Raw genomic sequence first — 17,069 nt, 5'->3', positions numbered from 1 at the left:
TCTAAAAACAGTCATTTCTTCTGATTAACTGTCCCATGTTTCTAATGCCCATCATGGTAGTGAGATATGACTGTTCTTTAATCACATAAGAAACACCATCACGTTTCTCAACTCATTTGAGACAGTGATTGCTATAAAAACAGAAATTACAGTTGAAAAAGGGAGTTTATTATTAGTCATGTAAAATACATTCATATTATTTTCTCGTCACAAAATGTGTCTGTATATCATAATTCCTGAGAAACTGAATTTATGAAGCTTTTCACTTTTTCATGGACTTTCTGACAAAGCATGGGAGAAATTCAGTGGTCTATTCCCTTTATGAGCTCTCTCCATACATGCAATGAGTCCAAGCCGCTACTACACGCTCAACATCATGACTAAAGCCATAACAAGCATTGTTTCATCATCGCCTGTGCCTCATAGTAAGATAAATCACATCGCCTGTACTTTATAATAGTTTCTTCCAGGCGTCATCTCTCAGTCTACCTGTTCCGAGAGCGCAGCCAGGAGTGCTTTTGTGGGGATTTGAATTATTAAGTAGCAACATAAAATCTAATTCAGAGTGATGAATGAAATTGCATTAAGTTAGAGCCAGGGCTGTGGAAGTGGATCTGTACTCAGAGAGGCTTGGAATAATAGTAGAGCCGGGAGGTAGTGTGTCTGTGTGTGTGTGTCATGATTAATGCCTTTCTCCTGCTGTGGCTGTCTGCCTGAAACTGTGGGCCTGGGTCTATGGAACTGCAAGTACTCCACCCATTGTGTTTGTGTGCATGTGTGTGTGTGTCTACAACACACTCACTGCTAAGACAAACTTCCCCCATGCTCACCTTTGCTCTGGCGGTTTAAGGCACTGTCGGACAACCTATAATTTAGTCCTATTGCAAAGAACAACCTTGTTCCCACTGACTAGTTGAAATGTAGAGCCACACAGACACACACACATACAGAAATTTAGACACACACACTGTACATACCTCTCCTAACCTTTCTGATGTTTACCTGAGGAGAGAAGGCCTTGGCACAGTGTGAGGTTCAATGGGCCGCTGTGCTGCATTCTGTTCTGTTCTACTCTGTTCAGCCAGTCGGCGGTGTTATTCTGGAGCCCTCCAGGTGGGCAGGATCACTGACACACACAGCAGAGGACCCTGCACAGCCAACAGCCAACATCCATTATTCATCTCTCCATTTAACTCTGGCACCAGGCTCTCAAACACTCTTATTTGTTCACAGAGAGGAGTTCCAAGGGTTAATAAGACAATATTCTGGATTGCTAATTTGAATCCTGAAGAGAGGAGAGTGGACTGATGCCCTGTCACAGAGAGATCTACTGTTTGTTTAACGACAACAGAACATGCAAGACCAGCATGACTCTATTAGTGATCCCTAGTCCATCAATTAGATCGATGAAAATGTATTTTGACCGATCGAAAGTCTAAAAGCTTTTACTGCAGTGGGCTAAATTACTGTCACACAGAGTGATTCTTGGTAGCCTTGAACAAATCTACTTTGAAACTAAAGTATACACCTCACACACATTGTTAAAATAAATAAAGGTAAAAAAAATTGTTATGGGCTCTAAAAAAGGAAGACACCTGTACCTTGTCAGATATAGAGTTTAAATGTATTCAATTTTGAGTTTGCATCCCATTATGACACTCTATCACAGAAGAATGAAATATAACAAAACCATTTGACATAGAAACACTGTACTTTCTGCGATAAAAAAGAAATAAAACAAATATGAATTATGAAATGATGAAAAATATTAATAACATTCGACCCATGAGGCAAAAGGTGGCGCTTTTGGTCATTGACTGCAGGAAATGGTTACCTGAGAGATTTTTAAAATGAGTCTAAACCCCCGTCGCTGCACAATAAGTCCCTATTAGGAGGACCTGGCAATCACAGCGCCAAAGTCGCAGTAATGACAGAGTCCCCGTAAACCACAAAGTCCTTATAATCAACTGCATGACTCTAAAAAAACGAACATTATTGCCTTAATAAAACACATTCCTTATTATAATCCCCATTGCAGCCTAAATTCACTGAACGGTTAGCATTAAACTTTTAAGCTGTAATTAAAAAAGGAGAAATACATTCAGCCTCTGTGCCCCCACTGCCCCCCAGGGGAAAATATCTGTCTTCTATCCCATTCTAAATGAGAGCACACCTAGCAGTTCACTGCAGAATAATGGGGATTAGAAGAATGAATGCAGCAACTGTGAAAAGTGTTATGGGCTGTACTGTATCTGGATGCTGAGTTTATAAAGCTACCATTCAGGATTGGGTTGAGAATGCTTCTTGTCTCTCTTTGAATTTGGGGATTTAAAGTCCCCAGAACATCAGAGAGGGGTGAATAAAGTGTTTTTGTAATTTTAGGTTGGCACTCAAGATCTTTTATTTTACATTTTTCACTCCCTCTTTATTTAAAAAAATAAATAATTAATAACAGCACCAAGTCAGGGTGAGGTGTAGATGCACTGTCAAAAACAGCCTCTCTGAAAATGAAATGACAGCATTGAGAAGCCAGTCCCACTACACACACAACAACTACACGAGGAAGGTCATATTGACTACACTATATACTGAATGGTGCACAGATTTCAATCTTTACATCACTTGATGTTTTGATCACTTGGGATTCATATTTGCTACAATGCAAAAATAAGGCTTCTCATGCAACATCTCAACATCCAGTTTCACTTCTATCTGCTTTCAGATTATACCAACATGATACACTGTATGTGTGTACTTCCTGCTTTACTACAGTATAAGCCATAGCTACAGCATCATGGGTCTCCTTCTCTACTGCTATTTACCACCTTTATCCCTAATCATCAGCCTCCCCAGATCATGATGAGGTTCTTCCATGGACGTGACAGATATGGAGGATGCCACTGACACCCCACCAACCCCATTATCAACCCCCATCATCAACCCCAATCACCAACCCTAACAACAACCCCCATCACCAACCCCCACCACCAACTCCACTACCAACCCCATTACCAACCCCACACGTCCTTCACCAGATGGAGATGACCCCACACTGACACCTCCCCAACCCCACGACCAACCCCACCAATTGACCACACACTGACAGAAGCCATCCTATTTCAGCTTGGCCTCACTGGAAATTGTGCGTCAGGCTTTTACTTGAGCGGATTATATACTGGCCTGGCATGAGATTGTATGGGTTATTTCTTTAATCCTCGATGCTGCCACTGTTGTGCCTTCTTCACAGCCATGCAAGAGGACCACACTGCTCAGAAAGTGTGAAAGACATTTTCAGTTCAGACTGTTGGTAAATCAGCTTTTATTGTTTAAAGAAATGATTGATGTGTTTGTTTAATGGGTTGTTTAATGACAGACATGTATTTGTTTAAAATCTATTACTTGAGGGTTTCATTTCAGAGAGACAAATAATTCTGTTTTTTAGCTAAATGCTGTATATACATATATAGCTGCCTAACTCAGAGAAATAAGAAGTACTGCTAGGTTTTATACAGTCAAATGTAACAAATAACTACATTTTTATAAAGAAATGTACAAATAAGACAATTGTGGCATCAATATGAAATAATAATTCAATACAGTAATATGTAAAACATTTACTTTTGATATTTTAGTCATTTAGCAAATGCTCTTATACAGAGTGACTTACATTAAGTGCATTCATCTTCAGATAGCTACAGGAGGCATAGCATATTCAATATACAGGTTAAAAACATTACATTGCAGCTAAACAATGGATATATTTTTTGCCCCAAGAAACTGAGAGAGTAATATTTTACACACACATTAAGGTACCCATAAGCAAATCATTTCTGATGGAAGAACACAAATCTGAAAAATTGGTGGATCATACTAGTTGAACTGTGAGTGTGTGTAAAATTAATTCCCTACAAAAGTCAAGGTATTAGAGACAGTATGGATTTTAATGTTATTGCTTTCTTGTTGTGCAATTGAACTTCACAGTGGACAGTGAGTTGAAACAACTGCAATAAGTTGAAGTTGATAGTTACAAGATTTTTATGGTGTATTTATGTTTCATGATTGAGAAAGAATTTGGTTGTTTTTAGACATACTGTCTAAATCTCAGAAGCAAAGCCTTTACTTTAAGTATCCTTTGAAAAAATGTTTTATAATGCAGTATCATCATAAAACATGTCGATGTGCTCATTAAACTTTGGATGGGTGGTGGAACTCATATGAGTGTGACAAATGTGAAGCTGACTAAAGACACAATCGTAATGACTTTGGTCTAAACATAATGAATTATCTAGGAATTGTTTATCAATTTATAATCATGCTCAATTAATAATTTGTTTATATTCAATTTTGATCAACTTCTGGATTCTGACCAAATGTATTGTTAAATTCAAGAGAAGATATCAAGATTTGTTTCCTTCCATTCCCATTATGCATGTTTTCAGACCATTATCTCACAAAGCTTAGTCATAAGCAACTACTCGAACTATGCCAGACACGTAGCAACCTGTTGGTCACTACAGCTTATTATCCACATGTATATCTGTTTAGTATCGTTGTAGTGCATTCACGAGGCCAAGAGGCACCACAGCTAGCCACGTAGGAACAACAGAAGTAGGCCCACATGGTGTAGACCTTGCAGCACACATGTTCGCTCAGAAATCAGCATTGTGGAGAGCATGTCAGACATATTAAATTGCCTGGTGGTGTACTGCTTGACCTGAAGAGGTGGCATTGTGCATCGTACACAAATACAATAAAGGATAACAAAAAAACGCTTGTGTACTGTGGGCTGCAACCTGAAATAATGGATAAAAATGGAACAACAAGACAGAAGAATCACGTACCAATCAAAATGCCTACGTGTTTGCCAAATTGAAATCAAACAATGGCACTGTATTACAAAATACACTACATGACCAAAAGTATGTGGACACCTGCTCGTTGAACATCTCATTCCAAAATCATGGGCATTAATATGGAGTTGGTCCCCCTTTGCTGCTATAACAGCCTCTACTCGTCTGGGAAGGCTTTCCACTAGACGTTGGAAATGTTGCAGGGACTTGCTTCCATTCAGCCACAAGAGCATTAGTGAGTTTAATGACATAAGTGACATTAATGAGCACATCAACATGTTCTATGATGTTGGGTGATTAAGCCTGGCTCGCAGTCGGCGTTTCAATTCCTCCCAATGGTGTTTGATGGAGTTGAGATCAGGGTTCTGTGCAGGCCAGTCAAGTTCTTCCACATCGATCTCGACAAACCATTTCTGTATGGAATTCGCTTTGTGCACAGGGGCATTGTCATGCTGAAATGGGAAAGGACCTTCCCCAAACTGTTGCCACAAAGTTGAAAGTACAGAATTGTCTAGAATGTCATTGTATGCTGTAGCATCAAGATGTCCCTTCATTGGAACTAAGGGGCCTAGCCCGAACCATGAAAACAGCCCCAGATGATTATTCCTCCTCCACCAGACTTTACAGTTGGCACTATGCATTAGCGTTCTCCTAGCATCCGCCAAACCCAGATTTGTCTGTCGGACTGCCAGATGGTGAAGCGTGATTCATCACTCCAGAGAACAGGTTTCCACTGCTCCAGAGTCCAATGGCGGCAACTTTTCACCACTCCAGCCAACGCTTGGCTTTGCGTCTGGTGATCTTAGGCTTGTGTGCGGCTATTCGACCATGGAAAACCATTTCATGAAGCTCCCAATGGACAGTTCTTGTGCTGACGTTTCTTCCAGGGAAAGTTTGGAACTCAGTAGTGAGTGTTGCAACCGAGGACAGGTGATTTTTACGCGCTACACGCTTTAGCACTCGGCGGTCCTGTTCTGTGAGCTTGTGTGGCCTACCACTTCTACAGCTATATATACACTGCTCAAAAAAATAAAGGGAACACTAAAATAACACATCCTAGATCTGAATGAATGAAATATTCTTATTAAATATTTTTTTCTTTACATAGTTGAATGTGCTGACAACTAAAATCACGCAAAAATTATCAATGGAAATCAAATGTATCAACCCATGGAGGTCTGGATTTGGAGTCACACTCAAAATTAAAGTGGAAAACCACACTACAGGATGATCCAAATTTGATGTAATGTCCTTAAAACAAGTCAAAATGACCTCCCTACAATGCCTGGGCATGCTCCTGATGAGGTGGCGGATGGTCTTCTGAGGGATCTCCTCCCAGACCTGGACAAAAGCATCCGCCAACTTCTAGACAGTCTGTGGTGCAATGTGACGTTGGTTGATGGAGCGAGACATGATGTCCCAGATGTGCTCAATTGGATTCAGTTCTGGGGAACGGGCGGGCCAGGCCATAGCATCAATGCCTTCCTCTTGCAGGAACTGCTGACACACTCCAGCCACATGAGGTCTAGCATTGTCTTTTATTAGGAGGAACCCAGGGTCAACCGCACCAGCATATGGTCTCACAAGGGGTCTGAGGATCTCATCTCGGTACCTAATTGCAGTCAGGCTACCTCTGGCGAGCACATGGAGGGCTGTGTGGCCCCCCAAAGAAATGCCACCCCACACCATGACTGACCCACCGCCAAACTGGTCATGCTGGAGGATGTTGCAGGCAGCAGAACGTTCTCCACGGCGTCTCCAGACTCTGTCACGTCTGTCACATGTGCTCAGTGTGAACCTGCTTTCATCTGTGAAGAGCAAGAGGCGCCGGTGGCGAATTTGCCAATCTTGGTGTTCTTTGGCAAATGCCAAATGTCCTGCACTGTGTTGGGCTGTAAGCACAACCCCCACCTGTGGACGTCGGGCCCTCATACCACCCTCATGGAGTCTGTTTCTGACCATTTGAGCAGACATATGCACATTTGTGGCCTGCTGGAGGTCATTTTGCAGGGCTCTGGCAGTGCACCTCCTTGCACAAAGGCGGAGGTAGCGGTCCTGCTGCTGGGTTGTTGCCCTCCTACGGCCTCCTCCACATCTCCTGATGTACTGGCCTGTCTCCTGGTAGCGCCTCCATGCTCTGGACACTACAATGACAGACACAGCAAACCTTCTTGCCACAGCTCGCATTGATGTGCCATCCTGGATGAGCTGCACGACCTGAGCCACTTGTGTGGGTTGTAGACTCCATCTCATGCTACCACTAGAGTGAAAGCACCGCCAGCATTCAAAAGTGACCAAAACATCAGCCAGGAAGCATAGGAACTGAGAAGTGGTCTGTGGTCACCATCTGTAGAACCACTCCTTTATTGGGGGTGTCTTGCTAATTGCTTATAATTTCCACCTGTTGTCTATTCCATTTGCTCAACAGCATGTGAAATTTATTGTCAATCAGTGTTGCTTCCTAAGTGGACAGTTTGATTTCACAGAAGTCTGATTGACTTGGAGTTACATTGTGTTTGAGCAGTATATATATATATATATATTGTATTTGTCTGGTCGCCCCCTTGAAGGGAAAGTTCAGGATTTTGAAACATGATATTAGAGGGTTCCTCACCTTGAAAGTAGACTATATCCCAGTACAAACTTCAGATAACTTTAGCCACTGCTGTATTTTCATTTGGCACCAGCCAATCAGACAACACTTTTAACTAATGGCAGTCGACTGTCTATCCTGCTCTCACTCCTGCATGACAGGCAAGAAAAAAGGAGACAACAGTTGACGTGTTGTAAAAGCAGTGTAATTGAGACAGTGAACTGGACACAGATATTAATTTCTCAGAGGGCAGCGTGTGCTGCAGGGCAGCAGATAGATGTAATTAAAAAGACATTTCATCTGAGAGCTGCTGCAACAGAGCATGGAGACCCAGGCTGAACTCAGCTACTCAGATAACTACTGGCCATATTAGAATGCCAAGTGATTTGTACTTAGCTTTGATACATAACATGAATTCATTCTTTGAAGGAGATGTACAATACATTGATATTTAATAAGAGTAGCTAGCCACCTACACATATCCAGCTGTATCTGTTGAAACCTATAGAAACGCTTTTAGCTGTATCTGGGGTTTGTGGAAAGAACCTGTTTTAAGCCACTGAAAATATGGCAAGTAATGTGTATACTGTGCAGTGACAAAGGAGGGGAATCATTGTTTAATTCCACATTCTCACCCAGTATGGAAAATATATTTCACATTTATGTTTCAGCTTACATTGCACTTGCAGATTCTGAGTCATTTTGTAATACAGGCAGACACATTAATTTAAACTGTGCAACCACCTCCCTTGCTCCCCTCCGCACACAAAACAATCTGCAATCTGTTTTCCCGATGGTGTCTCCTCCTGACTTATGCAGAATCTAAATCTTGCCAGGGTAATTTATTACTTTCCTGGAGAAGCTGGATGAATCTCCACTATTTCTGCTGAAAGTGGCTAAAAGGAGCTCAAAACCACACACTTAACACACCATTACACAGCAGAGAGAGAGAGAGAGAGAGAGAGAGAGAGAGAGAGGAATTTGGATGGCGGACCATGCAAGGCCTTGGCATAATCCTTATACACTCTAATACAAAGAAACCCTCCATATCACTGTTTGGCTAACAATGATGGGGAGTAGTGAACTACATGTAGTTCAACCGGTAATTTAAATCCATTTTGCTGTGGCTTGGTGGTAGTTGAACAATATTCAAATTTTGGTCGTGTTTTCATTAGTTTATTACTTTTTTTGCCATGTAGTGGTATAGCTAACTACTGGAACTACACACTATTTTTTTTTAAACACAACAGAAAAAATGGGTAAAGTAGCCAAGATGTCCTTTCTTTTTCAGCATCAGACCTCCCTAATTGTTACTTGAAACATAGTGTTTGTGTTTAATAGGCTAAATTACACAATGTTAAAATCTGACTCCAGAGTGATCTGTCTTGCAGTTTGTAATCTATGACATTTCAGATTTAGAATGGATTATTTTTCACTAAGTAGTTTGGATGAAGTGAACTACTTTTCAAACTTTAGTTTAGTAAACTATATGTTTCTTAAGAAAATTGTTAGCTTAAGATATTGAAGTAAAGAAAACAGATCCAATTATCTAAAGTGATCTTCAACAGCACTTTGTTCCACAATGATTTATGCTAGAAACAAGCTGTAATATACCCGGGAAAGACATCACTTCGATGGGAGTATTGTTGTTTCATCTCCTTGACATTCGGAGCTGACTTTACTGGGGAAGTACAGTGATTCAGACCCCTTGACTTTTTCCACATTTTGTTACACTAGAGCCTTATTCTAAAATGCTGTCTACACACAATTCTCCATAATGACGAAGCAAAAACAAGTTTTTAGAAATATTTGCTAGTTTAGAATTTAAAGAAAATACAGAAATACCTTATTTACATGTGTATTCAGATCCTTTGCTATCAGACTCGAAATTGAGCTCAGGTGCATCCTGTTTCCATTGATGATCCTTGAGATGTTTCTGCTGCTTGATTGGAGTCCACCTGTGGTAAATTCAATTGACTGGACATGATTTGGAAAGGCACACACCTGTCTATATAAGGTCCCACAGTTGACAGTGCATGTCAGAGGAACAACCAAGCCATGAGGTTGAAGGAATTGTCCGTAGAGCTCAGAGACAGGATTGTAATCAAGGCACAGATCAGTGGAAGGGTACCAAATGTCTGCAGCATCAAATGGCCCCAAGAACACAGTTGCCTCCATAATTCGTTCATGGAAGAAGTTTGGAACCACCAAGACTCTTTCTAGAGCTAGCCGCACAGCCAAACTGAGCAATTGGTTGGAGAAGGGCTTTGATCAAGGAGGTGACCAAGAACCAAATGGTCATTCTGACAGAGCTCCAGAGTTCTTCTGTGGAGACAGGACAACCATCGCTGCAGCACTCCACCAATGAAGTCTTTATGGTCGTGGCCAAACGGAAGCCACTACTCAGTAAAAGGCACTTGACAGCCTGCTTGGAGTTTGCCAAACAGCACCTAAAGGACTCTCAGACCATGAGAAACAAGATTCTTTGTTCTGATGAAACCAAGATTGAGTTATTTGGCCTGAATGCTAAGAATCATGTCTGGAGGAAACCTGCCACCATCCCTACGGTGAAGTATGGTGGTGGAAGCATCATGCTGTCAGGATGTTTTTCAGCGAAAGGTACTGGGAGACTAGTCAGGATCGAGGGAAAGATGAACGGAGCAAAGAACAGGAGATCCTTGATGAAAACCTGCTACTGAGTGCTTAGGACCTCAGACTGGGGTGAAGGTTCACCTTCCAACAGGACAGTGAAACTAAGCACACAGACAAGACAGTGCAGGAGTGGCTTCGGGACAAGTCTCTGAGTGGCCCAGCCAGAGCCCGGACTCGAACCCGATAGAACATCTCTGGAGAGACCTGAAAATAGCTGTGCAGCAACCCTCCCGATCCTACCTTCCAGAGCTTGGGAAGAATTGGAGACACTCCTCAAATACATGTGAGCCAAGCTTGTAAATAAAATATAATGTTATTGGCACATACACTTGGTTAGCAGATGTTATTGCGATTGTACTGAAATGCTTGTGCTTCTAGTTCTGACAGTGCAGCAAAATCTAACAAGTAATATCTAACAATTCCACAACAAATACATAATACACACAAATCTAAGTAAGGAATGGAATAAGAATATATACATATTTTGATGAGCAATGTCAGAGAGGCATAGGCTAACAGGCAGTGGCTATGATGGTTGTTGTCCTAGATTAAATTTTTGGCCTTCCTGTGACATCGGGTGCTGTAGGTTTCCTGGAGGGCAGGTAGTTTGCCCCCGGTGATGCCTTGTGTAGACCGCACCACCCTCTGGAGAGCCCTGAGGATGTGGGTGATGCAGTTGCCGTACCAGGCGGTGATACAGCCCGACATGATGCATTCAATTGTGCATCTGTAAAAGTTTTAGGTGCCAAGCCAAGCTTGAGGGTTGTAGCGTCATACCCAAGAAGACTCGTGGCTGTATTTGATGCCAATGGTGCTCCAACAAAGTACTGAGTAAAGGGTCTGGATACTTATGTGAAATTTCAGTTTTTATTTCTAATAAATTTGGAGAAAAAAACTAGTTTTTGCTTTGTCACTTTGGGATATTGTGTGTAGATTGGTGAGAGAATTTTTTAAAATCCATTTTAGAATAAAGATATAACGTAACAAAATGTGTAAAGTCAAAGGGTCTCAATACTTTCCGAATGCACCATAATCTAATTCTGTCACTATCAATTGATTAAGCTATTCACGTTCTGTACAATAGAAGATGTTTAAACCCAGATTAGACTTGTGACCTTCCCTAGTTGGGTTAAGCCATGGAAGAAGAGTAGCCAGCAGTTAAAGCTTACTTTTTTCTGTGTCAGTAGGCCTATTGTCTGGGGTGGAAAAGTAGCCTTAACTTTTTAATTAAAGTACCATGCTCAGATTCCTAATGACATATTGAATTATCTGCAAACAGGGACAGTTATTATACAAACAAGACACACTGATTTGGCGTTGGAGAAATATGATAAGAGGAACACATCGATCCATTCTTAGCCTGTAACTTCGGTAATTTGTGTCTAGTAAAAAATATTCTGCTGTATTGTAATATAAAGTAGAATTGCATGAAATATTTAGAAAACACCATATTGTTTTTGCGGACCTGCAAATGGAATGATTGAATGAATCTATGCTTTTACTAAAAAAAGGAGCTCTTTCCACGGTGGTCTGTGAACCCTCAACCTTATGGCCCGCAGCCCTGTGCGCTATAAAAAATTCCTGTGATGCCATGTAATGCTTACAGCATGAAGAACAGGCTCTGGTCTGTCCAAGAAGTGAGAGTAAACTGTAGACATGTCCTCTGCTATCCACTTTGTTTTAGTTATTATTTTGGAGATAGGGGAGGGTTACTTTCTTAAGCATTCAGGGAAGGGTTGAAGTAAAATATAGGCCCCGATTTTTCTCCTTGTAACCCTTATTATAAATGTCATTCACACCCTTGGGAAACTATATATTTTCAGAGTAGCTTCCCCAACACTGTTGGCTAATACAGCACAGTGAAATCATCAGTAGGTGTGTATGTATTGTGTTGGAGTGCGTTTCTGTATCCTAACTGGGTCAGTGCATTCATACGGTACATTCATACGGTGAGGCATGTGGTCACCACCCTTCACGCTGGATAAGGTAAGGACATGTTGAAACACGATTACTCGTGTTAGCCATAACTGCCTGCACTGTACAGAGGGAGCTTATAGAGTCAAATTGGCTGCATAATGCCTAGTAGCGATGCCATGCATAGACTTGTCTACCATGTTGTAAGTAGTATATGCCTGTGTATGTGAGTGAGCTCCAAGTTTTGTTGTGTAGCTTATGTGTTGTTTTGGCTTGATAAGAGATACATCACATGGATAAGCCATTAAAACAGATACGCTTTAATTATTTTAAAACAAACCCCTGCCTGAAATATGAATGTGATTAAACAACTAGATGTTAGATTAATGTTCTGTTTGATTTTCCCGTCCCAAAAGTTTCAATACTTGGCGATGAGGGGTCTGTCTATAGCAGTACCGGAATTTGCAGCATCCTGAGCATTGGGTGGTTGGTACGCACAGTAGAGTGCTTATGAATTCCCCATCCATCACAGTTCATTAGCAGCATTGTCCCCCCCTGCCTCCCCATGGACAGCTCCTGTCAGAGGGATCCTCTCCCAGTTTCATATTTATGTAATTACCCTCACAGTCATGGCACTGTTCGGGCAGCCAGACAGAGGATGAGCATGGACTTAGACAGTCAACACAGTAGCTAAACACAGTAACACTAACTAACAGTAACTTACACGGTCATAATATTAAAGGAAAACATGCTTCGTAGCACATAGTTGACTGTGTTTGGCTAGTGTTGGAGATAATTACGTCATGTCCCTAACAACTTTTTTTGTGTTATGGTGAGTTAGGTCTTGCAGTCTGAGGGGTTATGCGGTACAAATGATTAGACCCAATATGGTGGAATTTAGCAAAGCTCCATGGTAGGTTCTTTATCATGATAATACAGAACCATATATGATTTATCTTCAAGCTAGCTATGTTCCTGCCTGGGGACCACAGATGCAAATTAGCTTGCAAATGACCAAACTCTTGTGCTATGTATAAATTGTGCATGGTCCCTGAGAAATAAACAAACTTATGAATAGATTGGATTAATTAATAAGCAGCATCTCCAGAAGCACCTGTGGAAATACACTTCAGGTGAACAAACATTCCCTGGCATGGAAGCTAAAAGAGGAAGAGGCAAAGTGAGAGGGTTTACACCGCCCAAAATATGTCTACGAAAAGGTAAATGTTGAATTTGGTCAACAACATTTTTTAAATTCCTAATTTCCTATGTGAGGCTTATCTGATTGAATAGAAGAGGCGAAGCGAGAGGGTTAAAAAAAATTGAAGTTTCGGAATCGTTAGGTTGTTACGAATGCACTGAAATTTCGTTAACTTTGAAAAGACAACTTCATATCAGAGTTGTGCGTGTGGTTCTCATGCGTATCTGCCCTCTCATTGGCTAGAATTGTCCCACCTAATCTCGCCTCCTCCGGCCTTCCTTCCATGTTTGAGGACATATATTTGCATTGTTACAGCAGTTACTCAGCTATTTTCTGAATATAATAGATCATCTTTTAAGCTAATCTCATGGATCAAATGGAGATCAAAATGGAGGATGCACCAAGTGGGTTAGGAGTCATAATGGTAACACCTTTTCTCCTAAAGACATTCTCATATGTGAACCGTTTCAAGAAGCTAGGCACTTGTTGCACATCACTACTTCACAAGATAGGCATTTCAAAATAATTTGGGCAGAAATGCATTCTGGAACTTGTGAACTTTAATGTGCCTTAATTACATATGCCATCTGTAAATACTAATACAATTGCTAAATTACGAGACTAGTTGGTTTAGCCACAGAAAAATACAGGAACTTTCCCACCATCCATGATTGGCTGAGATAATGAATGGGCTGGACGTGATGAGAGATGTTCGGATTGTCTGCCATGGGGCGTGCTTCTCTCTATAACATGAGCTGCTCAAGATGTGCGATAATCCTCTCTACTGCAGCTTTTTTTGAAAGATATCATGAACTGCAAGCTTTAATATTGCTCTCAACATTGTTGCCCTGAAGTTAATAGTTCTAATTGACAAAGATCATTGTAAAAAAGTTGTGATTGACTACTTTCTGGAGGACGATCAAGCCATGCTGACTCTGAAAATGAATCATACAATGAGGAAATCCCTGATTTAGGTAAAAAAAATTATGAACCAGACATTGTTGAGTCTTCTGATGACAATGGTGGGGAAGATACGACAATCAACAGTGCCGTTGTCACGGAAGAAGTTGACAGTTTTGGACAGAGTGGAATGCCCAGTAGAAGCAGAGATTGCCAAATGCGGAGAGAGTCCAAAAGAGAACAGAAGGCTGTTGTATAAAACACCTGTCTCTGGATGACATCTTCAAACTAAGGGCAACCATGGCATCGATAACAGAGGGAGAAGCGTTCATCCATATATACGGTAAGAGTAGCTACATTTTCAGGTATTATACGTTTCTAATTTTGTCAAGTAGTTTTCATTGCACGCTGGGAAATTATGGCACCAGAGGAGATGGCTGCCGTTTTTTTTGTTTTTGGATATCAGAACAGCGATTACTCCCCTTGTACTGGAAGAAGATAATTTCTTTAACGAGTAAGACGTGAAGAATTTACTTCAGAGCCCGGACAAGACCCAAATCCGTGATTCGCATGAAGAAGATATAGGGGTCATGGGTCAGGGTGCCTTGTAGGAATCAGACGGTGAGTGGGCAACCCACCTCTACCATCAGTCCTATTAGCTAACATGCAATCATTGGATAATAAACTGGATGAGCTCAGATTTAAGCCCATCCTACCAACGGGACATTAACTGTACTATCTTGTGTTTCACTGAGTTGGGGCTGAACGACAACATGTATAACATAGATGGCTGGGTTCTCCGTGCATCGGCAAGATAGAACAGCTGTCTCCGGTAAAAGAAGGGTTGGCGGTCTTTCTATTTGTCAATAACAGCTGGTCCAAATCTAATTTTAAGGATGTCTCTAGGTTTTGCTCGCCTGAGGTAGAGTATCTCATGATAAACGGCAGACCACACTCTTTACCAAGAATTTTCATCTATATTCTTTGTAGCTGTAGTTAACACCACAAACCGATACTCTTAATGCCCGGGGGCTTTAATGCACGGAAACTTAAATCCGTTTTACCTCATTTCTACCAGCATGTTGCATGTGCAACCAGAGGGAAAAAAAACTCTAGACCACCTTTACTCCACACTCAGATACGCATACAAAGCACTCCCTTCCCCTTCATTTGGCAGAACTGACCATAATTCTATCCTCCTGATTACAAGCAAAAATTAATGCAGGAATTACCAGTGACTCACTCAATATGGAAGTGGTCAGATGAAGCAGATGCAATGTTACAGGACTGTTTTGCTAGCACAGACTGAAATATTTTCCGTGATTCTTCCATTGGCATTGAGGAGTACACCACATCAATCACTGGCTGCATCAAGAAGTGCATCAATGATGTCGTACCCACAGTGACCATACGTATGTCTCCCAATCAGAAGCCATAGATTACAGGCAATATCCACACTGAGTTTAAAGGGTAGAGCTTTCAAGGAGCAGGACTCTAACTTGGATGCATATAAGAAATCCCTCTATGCCCTCCGACAAACCATAAAGGCAAAGCATCAATATAAAAAAGCATCAAAGCATCAATATAGAACTACTATTACTACTATTACTTATGTAATCTTTATTGCACTCCACACTGCCCTTTCCCACCTGGACAAAAGGAACACCTATGTGAGAATGATATTCATTGACGACAGCTCAGCGTTCAACACCACAGTGCCCTCAAAGACCCTGGGACTTCACACCTCCCTCTGCATCTGGATCCTGGACCTTCAAGGTGGTAAGGTTCGGTAACAACACTGCCACGCTGATCCTCAATACAGGGGCCCCTCAGGGTTATCCCCCTACTCCCTGTTCACCCCTGACTGCATGGCCAAGCACGACTCCAACACCACCATTAAGTTTGCTGACGACAAGTGGTAGGCCTGATCACCGACAACGATGAGACAGCACATAGGGAGGAGGTGAGAGTGTGGTTCCAGGATAACAACCCCTCAACGTGATCAAGAGAAAGGAGATAATTGTGGACTACAGGAAAAGGAGGGCCGCGCACACCCCCATTGTCATCAATGGAGCTGTAGTGGAGCAGATGAGAGCTGCAAGTTCCTTGGTGTCCACGTCACCAACATGGTCCAAGCCCACCAAGACTCTCGTGAATTGTTGTTTTTTAACCTTTATTTAATTAGGCAAGTCAGTTAAGGTCAAATTATTTACAACGATGGCCTAGGAACAGTGGGTCAACTGCCTGATCCAGGGTCAGAACAACAGATTTTTACCTTGTCAGCTCAGTAACCAGGCCTCTCTCTCTCCCACAGAGAGGAGAGGGGGAGCTGCTGGATGATCACCGTTCACACCCTGCTGTAAATCTTCAGAGGGGAAACTTTCACTCTTTACCCTCCAGTATTTGCTAAAGGACTGTCTTGTCTCTAGAGACTGTCTGCCCAAAACAATTTCCAAATAGTGGATATTGGAACACAAATTCTAACAAAGAATTTAGGGAATGGTCAGTGGAGAGATGAACACTATTGAAAATACTGTAATTTGGGAAGGATACCCCTTCATCTGTTAAGTTTCCATCCAATACGTTGTCTGTGATATGAATGTGTTTCACAAGATAGGAATGTGATTTTAGTTGTCATAAGATAACTTCTAATCATATCCTTAGCACATTAAGTAGCCATGCCCCAAGTGAGGTCAGAAGAGCTTGTTAGTGTGATGGCACAGTCTTTTTCGACCAGAGTGCATAAAAGGACTGGCTAAGAATTAACATACCAGACCAAAACATTGCCAGGTTGCTGCTGTGCATGTAAAGTTGTCTGGATCCTGAATAATCCACACGAGGTGTAGGCTAGAAGTGCACTAACCAGACAATCACTGATTAGCTGCCCTTAGTCAGATATTGAGAAAAGCGAATCAAAGAAGGACCATAATACTACGCTGCTTACCAGGGGGCAGGGCTA

Source organism: Oncorhynchus tshawytscha, linkage group LG05 (genome assembly GCF_018296145.1).
Source record: "Oncorhynchus tshawytscha isolate Ot180627B linkage group LG05, Otsh_v2.0, whole genome shotgun sequence".
NCBI classification, from domain to species: domain Eukaryota; kingdom Metazoa; phylum Chordata; class Actinopteri; order Salmoniformes; family Salmonidae; genus Oncorhynchus; species Oncorhynchus tshawytscha.
The sequence above is the reverse complement of the archived record's forward strand: the minus strand, read 5'-3'. Positions refer to the sequence as shown.